Here is a 9,539-nt window from a genome sequence, read left to right on the forward strand (position 1 = left end):
ATGCACGCCGGCTGCTTAATTAAATCTTTTCTTGCCTTCTTGTGCTTTTCTCAAACCTTCCACAACCAAATCTTTGATTCTTTATGTTTACGTAACGTTTTCAAACTTTCCCCTTCCCTTCCATTTTCACATACTATTTCATGCTCAACCACTCCATCCATCCATCCTCCCTTATTTTTCCAATTGTTTTCAGGCCAAAATTCTATCTTGCCATTATAAAATAGTACGTATAAAATTACATACCAGTACGACTAATTTTGTGCTTCTTTTTATATATAGTTAGTTATTGACGTGTCAACGTTAGCGTGTGAAAACATTTTACTTGTTATGCATGGCATGTCAGAACAATTTAATTGTTATGCATGGCGTGTCACAACATTTAACTTGTTATGCATGGCATGTCAGAACATTTTGCTTGTTATGCATGGCATGTCAGAACATTTTGCTTGTTATCCATGGCGTGTCACAACATTTAACTTGTTATGCATGACGTGTCAGAACATTTTGCTTGTTATGCATAGCGTGTCAGAACATTTTGCTTGTTATCCATGGCTTGTCTACATTTATTCCTTATTTATTTCTTTAGTATACCTTGTTGCACATTATGACTTAACTCACTTGTGCATCTGTGCCATGTTTTGTAGATCCAATGCAGACAGTATGAGGATCTTGACATTTTGCCTCTCCAAGAGATGGGGGAGTTCATGTAATGAAGCGTACGTGTTCGGGATGCTCCTAGAGGTCTATCCACAAGCTTTGTCTATCAAACTTTGACCTTGCTTGCATGGTTGAGTTGATTGTAGACCGGTACAATTTTCCTAGTACCCCAAGGGAAGTATACATGGGTTTGTCAACCTTCTGCATGAAATTTGGAAACTCCCTTGGTTTCAAAGATCGAGGCATCTCAGCTGGTGCTCCTGTCTCTACAAAATCAACAACCATAGAGTGAAAAGTTGCCAATTCTAGGCTGGATCGAGACCTCGAATCATGGACCTAGAATTGGTAACTCTTCACTATATGGCTGTTGATTTTGCAAAAACAGGAGCACCAGCTGAGATGCCTCGATCCCTGAAACCAAGGGAGTTTCTAAACTTCATGCAGAGGGTTGACAAACTGAATGTATGCTTCCCTTGAGGTACTAAAAAAACTATACCGGTCTACAATCAACTCAACTGTGCAAGCAAGGTCAAAGTTTGATAAATGAAGCTTGTGGATATACATCTAAGAGCATCCCGAAGCATGTAGGCTTCACTACATTGAACTCTCCTATCTCTTCGAGAGTCTTTGTGATGTAATGAAGCTGCGACCACTTACAGTGGGTTTTAATATTGAGTATGGATAAGCATCTGAGAGCCAAAATCCCCCAAATAATAATTAAAATATCAGGTTAGTTGATTTTTCTTAAAACAGGTGTTATTTTTTTAAAACTTTCCTTAATTTTATTAATTTTGTGCCGTGTCGCCAACAAGACTGTAATAATTTGGTGTGTCACGCCAAGTTTGCATGCACTCAACGTGTCACCACAATTGGACCCTGCCGTGTCACCCGTCAAGACTACAAGAAGTCTGTCAAACCTTGCTTTGTAAAATAATTATAATGTCATTCACATGCTCGATAGAATGTTTGTATATTTAGGAAGTTCGAGAAATCGTTAAAAGACGATATTGCCCCTAATGGTATCATTGAGTCGATTAAGCCTCGAACTAGTTCAAATAGGAATTTTAAGGTGAAATTAAGAGTTTCACAGTTCAGGGATGACTCAAAATGGTAATTCGGAGTTCGAGGATCAATTCGGAGTCAAACCAGAATTTTCACTATCTAGGGGCAAAATCGTAATTTTACCACCCGAGAACGAAATTGAATTTTTCGAGAGAATTTAGATCAAATTTGATTCAATGGAGCATGATATGAGTATAAGGAGTGAAAATTATGCATTTTGGTAAGTTTTCAATTTTTGGGGCAAAAATGTAATTTTTCACTTTACGGGGGTAAAAGTGTAATTTTTAAAAATTTGCTCCACCAAAACTTTGGAAAAGTCTAGAAATTTCATGGAAGACATGGATAAGTGAAGAGGATTGAGTGGTGGAAAAAGAAAGTCAAAAAGATGGCTAGAAAAAAATAAAATAATAAAATATTCAAAAAAATAAATAAAATAATAATATTTTATTAAGCCTATTAAAAGGCTTGCAAATTCCAGAATTCTTCATTGGGATGGTCAGCCAAAACCAGCAGGAGAGAGAGAGAAATAAGAACAAACCCTAGAGTGAGAAAATTCAAAGAAAAAGTGTGATTTTTCAAGGAATCAAGTGTTTAAAGGTATGATTTTTCAAGCTTAGCTTAAGATTTATCATTTTCATGCATTTCTCATCATTTTCCATGGTTGAATCATGTGATTTGAGGATGAATTCAATTCTGGAAAAATGGGTTAGGAGAGAGAAACTTGTTAGATTAATTTGATTTTAAGTTATGTTAGTGTTTTAAGTTAGTTTAGCATATTTAGGAACAAAACAACAAGAAAAGAATTTATTTTCCTCCATTACCATTATTGGCTGAATTTTCTAGGGGAATATTGGCTGATGATCTTGATGTTTACTTGAGCAATTATGATGAATAATGATGAATTATGAGTCTAGAAAAATAATGAAAATTTTCGGAGCAAAAATACGAATTTTTACCCATTAGGGGTATTTTCGTAATTTGTTATCGGGACTGATAATTTGCACCACACTGAGGGACATTAAGTCAATTTGGGTGCAATTGAGGTATAGAAACTGAAAAAAATTAATTTGAGATTAAATTGGACGCGTTAGTAATTTAATCGAGTAATAGGCCGAATTAGGTTAGCACCGCATTTAAGCGGTAGTCGGATAAGTTGCATGTCATATCATGTATATATACCGAGCCTGAATTGATTTTATAATGGTCAAGCATTGATGTGGTGAATTATGTATTGTACATTGTGGATAGGTGGTGAGCAAATTACACTGGTAAAAGTACCAACATTGTGCTTGAAGACTGAGATTAGGAGTACATCGACTCCTAGAACTGTGAGTGGACAATTTATCGTCTTAAATATCTAGAGTAATTATACTTGTTTGATGCTTTTATTGAATGGTGAATTTAAATTATAAAATATTATGTTTTCCAATTAAAATGTTTTTTTAATAAAAATGAGATTTATACTGGTTTTAAAATCAAATATTGTTTTGGGAAAATTGAGTATATGGAGACTGTGTTGAAATTTATGATTTTATATGTTATTGAAATTGGGGCTTATGACACTATGGTAGCATGATGGCTAAATTTTTGGGGCTGGCATGAAATATATGAACAATTTTGGATTGGTCTCGGTAGACTGGATTACATTTTATTCGCCATATTATGCTACTGGAATTTTTATGGGTCTGGTGGTATATTAAACGGTCACTGCAGTGGTGGGGGTTTCCGTGGACTGCCTATGAGAGGGGCACGGTAACTCAATTATATACTTACCTCCGGGGGGAGATGTTGGGTGAAGTATCTCCTGAGGTATGATTTGAGTGCACCTCACGTTTGGGCCACCACGTGAGAGTGAGACTCAGCCAACGCCAAGGAACGGCTGTGTGTCAGATGTGAAAACATATTTATGGGTATGGGTCATTGAACAGCCTTGGCGGTCTCAGTGGGATACCTTGACGAGGGTACCCGCGAGAATGATATTGGCAGGGGCCAAGTTTAAAAAAATTCATAAGTCGGGGAAATTTTGATGAAAAGAAATTATTTGGTATAGATTGAAACGAATTTTGTGTTATGAACATTATTGAGATATAACGTTTTTATATTGTCTCCATCTACTCGGCTTTAGATGCTTTTGATGGTAATTGTTTACTCACTGGGATTATTTAATCTCACCCCTCTTCCTATCCATTTTTCAGGCTCAGGACAGTTTGTTGATAGTTGATTAAGACGAGAATTAATCTCGGAGTTGCATCATAGGAAGTAAGAGTTCGTAGCTCTACACCTTCTTGGTTAGTTGGGGGCCCACGTGTCACTGTAAACGAAATTTCATACTTTAATTATCTTTATTACTATATGAATAAATTTATTTTACTCTTACGCTACAAAAGTTATTTTAGGAAGACTTTGAAAATATTGTGTTTTAAGAAAATAGAATATTTTATTTAATATTTTTATTATATTCAAATAGCTATAATTTTACTTTAAACGAATGTTTTAGACTTCAAAATTTAATTTAAATCATGAAATATGTGTTTCCACTTACATATTACATTTTTTCGGATTTCAAAATTTCAAAAAAAAAAAATGACGAAAATGCCCCAGTGAGCTAGAAAATAATATTTTTATTGTTTTGAGTTGGAAACAACTTATGATTTCTTGAAATGCGAGATTTAATAACTGTCGCTCACCGGGGAGATGCGGAAGTTGATGCTAAGCCTTGCGGGGTTTCGATCGGCATTCGGGGTAATGAGTGCTTATCGGAACGTCGCGGCGGTTGTCACGGGCCCGATGGGAGTTCCGGGTCGTGACAATTAGATTGGTATCAGAGCATGGTTTAAAGATCAAAGATTTTGATTTTAAAGCTTTGGATTTCAAAGTTTTTGATTTTAAAGTTGTTTTAAGAAATCCACACTGACACTGCGTGGCCCAAGTTAAGTTAAGTTAAGTAAGTCAAGTTAAGTTAGGTTATATCGAGTTAGTTGCATATAGAATTTAAAGTTATCTAAGTCTATTCCATTTCTTATTGTAGAGTACCATGCCTCCTCGACGTGGGCGTCCACCTCTCTATAGGTCAGTAGGGAGGGGAAGAGGCCGTGCTAGACTTAGTCAGCCAGATCCCGTGGAAAGGGAGTCTGATGCACCTACTTTTCGAGCAGCACCTGTTGTTGAGCCTACTGAGATTCCTCCACCTCCTCCACCACCTACTGCTACTCCTGGTGTTCATGCCATGTCTCTTGAGGCAGTCCAGGCATTAGCAGCTTTTCTTAATGTCATTATGGGCCAAGCTCAAGCTGGTCGAGTCCCTCATACTGTTCCCCCAGCAGTGTCTCCAGTGCCACCACCACCACCTCTTGTTCCACCACCAGTGCCAGATGTCTCCATTTTCAAAAAGCTTAAGGAAGCTAGGCAGCTGGGTTGCACTTCTTTTGTTGGTGATTTGGATGCAACCGCAGCTAAAGATTGGATTACTCAGGTAACGGAGACATTTGTGGATATGAAATTGGATGATGATATGAAGTTAATGGTGGCCACAAGATTACTAGAGAAGAGGGCTCGTACATGGTGGAGCTCGGTAAAATCACGTTCCATTACTTCGTTGACTTGGATAGACTTCTTACAAGAATTCGACGGTCAATACTACACCTACTTTCATCAAAAAGAGAAGAAGAGAGAATTCCTAAGTTTACAACAAGGGAATTTAACCATAGAAGAGTACGAGGCTCGTTTCAATGAGCTGATGTCATATGTGCCAGACCTGGTGAAGTCTGAGCAAGATCAAGCTAGTTATTTTGAAGAAGGGCTCCGTAACGAGATCAGAGAGAGGATGACTGTGACAGGCCGGGAGCCTCATAAAGAAGTTGTACAGATGGCTTTAAGGGCCGAAAAACTCACGAATGAAAATCGAAGAATGCGAGCTGAGTTTGCAAAGAAGAGAAACCCGAATGTATCCTCTAGTCAACTACCCAAAAGAGGTAAGGACACATTTGCTTCTGAGAGTACTGTTTCTGTTCCGGTGATATCTCCTCGACCCCCACTTTCACAGTTACAGCAGAGACCTCCGAGATTTAACAGGTCTGGGATGAGTAGTACTTCCGAGAAGAGTTTTGGAGGTTTAAATAAATGCGAAAAATGTGGGAGATATCATGTTGGGGAGTGTTGGGGCATAAGATGCTTTCATTGTGACCAGCCGGGCCACATTAGGAGTGACTGCCCACAGTTAGGACGGGCTACAGTAGCTGCTCCATCCCCACTAACTCATACAGATATGCAGAGGAGAGATTCCTCTGGAGTACACCCGAGGCAGGGGGTAACTGTACGATCTGAAATGGGTAGCAACACCCCAGCACAACCACCTTTGAGGCCATTGACTCGTTCTTCAACAAGAGTTTTCGCTGTAATGGAAGATGAAGCACGAGTCCGATCTGGAGAAAGTGAGTAAAAAGTTAGACGAAGGTGTAAAATAGTGATAGGGGATGTAAATACCAAGTGATGGACGTGTAAATAAAGGTTTCAAGAATAATATAGTAAATGAGTTCATATGGAATATGGTTGTAAGAATTTCTTACTATATTGTGGAAATTAGAACTAAAAAATACTTGAGGTATACAAAGTTCAAATGAACTTAAATCTTAAGCAATAAATTGATGTCGAAATACAAGAAGGATACAAAGCAATATAGAGGCACGAAAGATGATTAAGGACAAAGGGATGACTCTGAGGAATTATGATACTGCATCGTATGCGATGATTAGATCAAGATAGATCTTGGATGCATAAATGGGATTATAAAGCATATACACATATGTGGGGTTGATATTGTGATTAACTAAAATAAAGAATGATTTTTAGTGAATTAAGATTCCCTATAAAGGAGATAATAGGAGAAGTTGAGCATCGAATAAAAGATAATACCCCGCATTTTCTTTGAGTTAATAAGTGAAATTTTGAGGACAAAATTTTATTTTAAGGGGGGTAGTGTTGTCAAACCTTGCTTTGTAAAATAATTATAATGTCATTCACATGCTCGATAGAATGTTTGTATATTTAGGAAGTTCGAGAAATCGTTAAAAGACGATATTGCCCCTAATGGTATCATTGAGTCGATTAAGCCTCGAACTAGTTCAAATAGGAATTTTAAGGTGAAATTAAGAGTTTCACAGTTCAGGGATGACTCAAAATGGTAATTCGGAGTTCGAGGATCAATTCGGAGTCAAACCAGAATTTTCACTATCTAGGGGCAAAATCGTAATTTTACCACCCGAGGACGAAATTGAATTTTTCGAGAGAATTTAGATCAAATTTGATTCAATGGAGCATGATATGAGTATAAGGAGTGAAAATTATGCATTTTGGTAAGTTTTCAATTTTTGGGGCAAAAATGTAATTTTTCACTTTACGGGGGTAAAAGTGTAATTTTTAAAAATTTGCTCCACCAAAACTTTGGAAAAGTCTAGAAATTTCATGGAAGACATGGATAAGTGAAGAGGATTGAGTGGTGGAAAAAGAAAGTCAAAAAGATGGCTAGAAAAAAATAAAATAATAAAATATTCAAAAAAATAAATAAAATAATAATATTTTATTAAGCCTATTAAAAGGCTTGCAAATTCCAGAATTCTTCATTGGGATGGTCAGCCAAAACCAGCAGGAGAGAGAGAGAAATAAGAACAAACCCTAGAGTGAGAAAATTCAAAGAAAAAGTGTGATTTTTCAAGGAATCAAGTGTTTAAAGGTATGATTTTTCAAGCTTAGCTTAAGATTTATCATTTTCATGCATTTCTCATCATTTTCCATGGTTGAATCATGTGATTTGAGGATGAATTCAATTCTGTAAAAATGGGTTAGGAGAGAGAAACTTGTTAGATTAATTTGATTTTAAGTTATGTTAGTGTTTTAAGTTAGTTTAGCATATTTAGGAACAAAACAACAAGAAAAGAATTTATTTTCCTCCATTACCATTATTGGCTGAATTTTCTAGGGGAATATTGGCTGATGATCTTGATGTTTACTTGAGCAATTATGATGAATAATGATGAATTATGAGTCTAGAAAAATAATGAAAATTTTCGGAGCAAAAATACGAATTTTTACCCATTAGGGGTATTTTCGTAATTTGTTATCGGGACTGATAATTTGCACCACACTGAGGGACATTAAGTCAATTTGGGTGCAATTGAGGTATAGAAACTGAAAAAAATTAATTTGAGATTAAATTGGACGCGTTAGTAATTTAATCGAGTAATAGGCCGAATTAGGTTAGCACCGCATTTAAGCGGTAGTCGGATAAGTTGCATGTCATATCATGTATATATACCGAGCCTGAATTGATTTTATAATGGTCAAGCATTGATGTGGTGAATTATGTATTGTACATTGTGGATAGGTGGTGAGCAAATTACACTGGTAAAAGTACCAACATTGTGCTTGAAGACTGAGATTAGGAGTACATCGACTCCTAGAACTGTGAGTGGACAATTTATCGTCTTAAATATCTAGAGTAATTATACTTGTTTGATGCTTTTATTGAATGGTGAATTTAAATTATAAAATATTATGTTTTCCAATTAAAATGTTTTTTTAATAAAAATGAGATTTATACTGGTTTTAAAATCAAATATTGTTTTGGGAAAATTGAGTATATGGAGACTGTGTTGAAATTTATGATTTTATATGTTATTGAAATTGGGGCTTATGACACTATGGTAGCATGATGGCTAAATTTTTGGGGCTGGCATGAAATATATGAACAATTTTGGATTGGTCTCGGTAGACTGGATTACATTTTATTCGCCATATTATGCTACTGGAATTTTTATGGGTCTGGTGGTATATTAAACGGTCACTGCAGTGGTGGGGGTTTCCGTGGACTGCCTATGAGAGGGGCACGGTAACTCAATTATATACTTACCTCCGGGGGGAGATGTTGGGTGAAGTATCTCCTGAGGTATGATTTGAGTGCACCTCACGTTTGGGCCACCACGTGAGAGTGAGACTCAGCCAACGCCAAGGAACGGCTGTGTGTCAGATGTGAAAACATATTTATGGGTATGGGTCATTGAACAGCCTTGGCGGTCTCAGTGGGATACCTTGACGAGGGTACCCGCGAGAATGATATTGGCAGGGGCCAAGTTTAAAAAAATTCATAAGTCGGGGAAATTTTGATGAAAAGAAATTATTTGGTATAGATTGAAACGAATTTTGTGTTATGAACATTATTGAGATATAACGTTTTTATATTGTCTCCATCTACTCGGCTTTAGATGCTTTTGATGGTAATTGTTTACTCACTGGGATTATTTAATCTCACCCCTCTTCCTATCCATTTTTCAGGCTCAGGACAGTTTGTTGATAGTTGATTAAGACGAGAATTAATCTCGGAGTTGCATCATAGGAAGTAAGAGTTCGTAGCTCTACACCTTCTTGGTTAGTTGGGGGCCCACGTGTCACTGTAAACGAAATTTCATACTTTAATTATCTTTATTACTATATGAATAAATTTATTTTACTCTTACGCTACAAAAGTTATTTTAGGAAGACTTTGAAAATATTGTGTTTTAAGAAAATAGAATATTTTATTTAATATTTTTATTATATTCAAATAGCTATAATTTTACTTTAAACGAATGTTTTAGACTTCAAAATTTAATTTAAATCATGAAATATGTGTTTCCACTTACATATTACATTTTTTCGGATTTCAAAATTTCAAAAAAAAAAAATGACGAAAATGCCCCAGTGAGCTAGAAAATAATATTTTTATTGTTTTGAGTTGGAAACAACTTATGATTTCTTGAAATGCGAGATTTAATAACTGTCGCTCATCG

At 36.2% G+C, this 9,539-nt stretch overlaps 2 long non-coding RNA genes across 2 annotated transcripts; both read left to right on the forward strand.

Moving 5' to 3' along the window:
- Positions 1 to 2,214: 2,214 nt before the first annotated feature.
- On the forward strand, positions 2,215 to 4,181 carry LOC148762147 (uncharacterized). Its single transcript, XR_016027176.1, has 3 exons — positions 2,215 to 2,316; positions 2,968 to 3,047; positions 3,915 to 4,181. It is a non-coding gene; the product is annotated as an uncharacterized LOC148762147 (long non-coding RNA).
- Positions 4,182 to 7,345: 3,164 nt separating this feature from the next.
- Positions 7,346 to 9,309, forward strand: LOC148762148 (uncharacterized). The gene is made up of 3 exons (XR_016027215.1): positions 7,346 to 7,447; positions 8,099 to 8,178; positions 9,046 to 9,309. It is a non-coding gene; the product is annotated as an uncharacterized LOC148762148 (long non-coding RNA).
- Positions 9,310 to 9,539: the final 230 nt, after the last annotated feature.

This window comes from Theobroma cacao, chromosome 6 (assembly GCF_053813885.1).
Source record: "Theobroma cacao isolate CCN51 chromosome 6, ASM5381388v1, whole genome shotgun sequence".
In the NCBI taxonomy this organism is placed as follows: domain Eukaryota; kingdom Viridiplantae; phylum Streptophyta; class Magnoliopsida; order Malvales; family Malvaceae; genus Theobroma; species Theobroma cacao.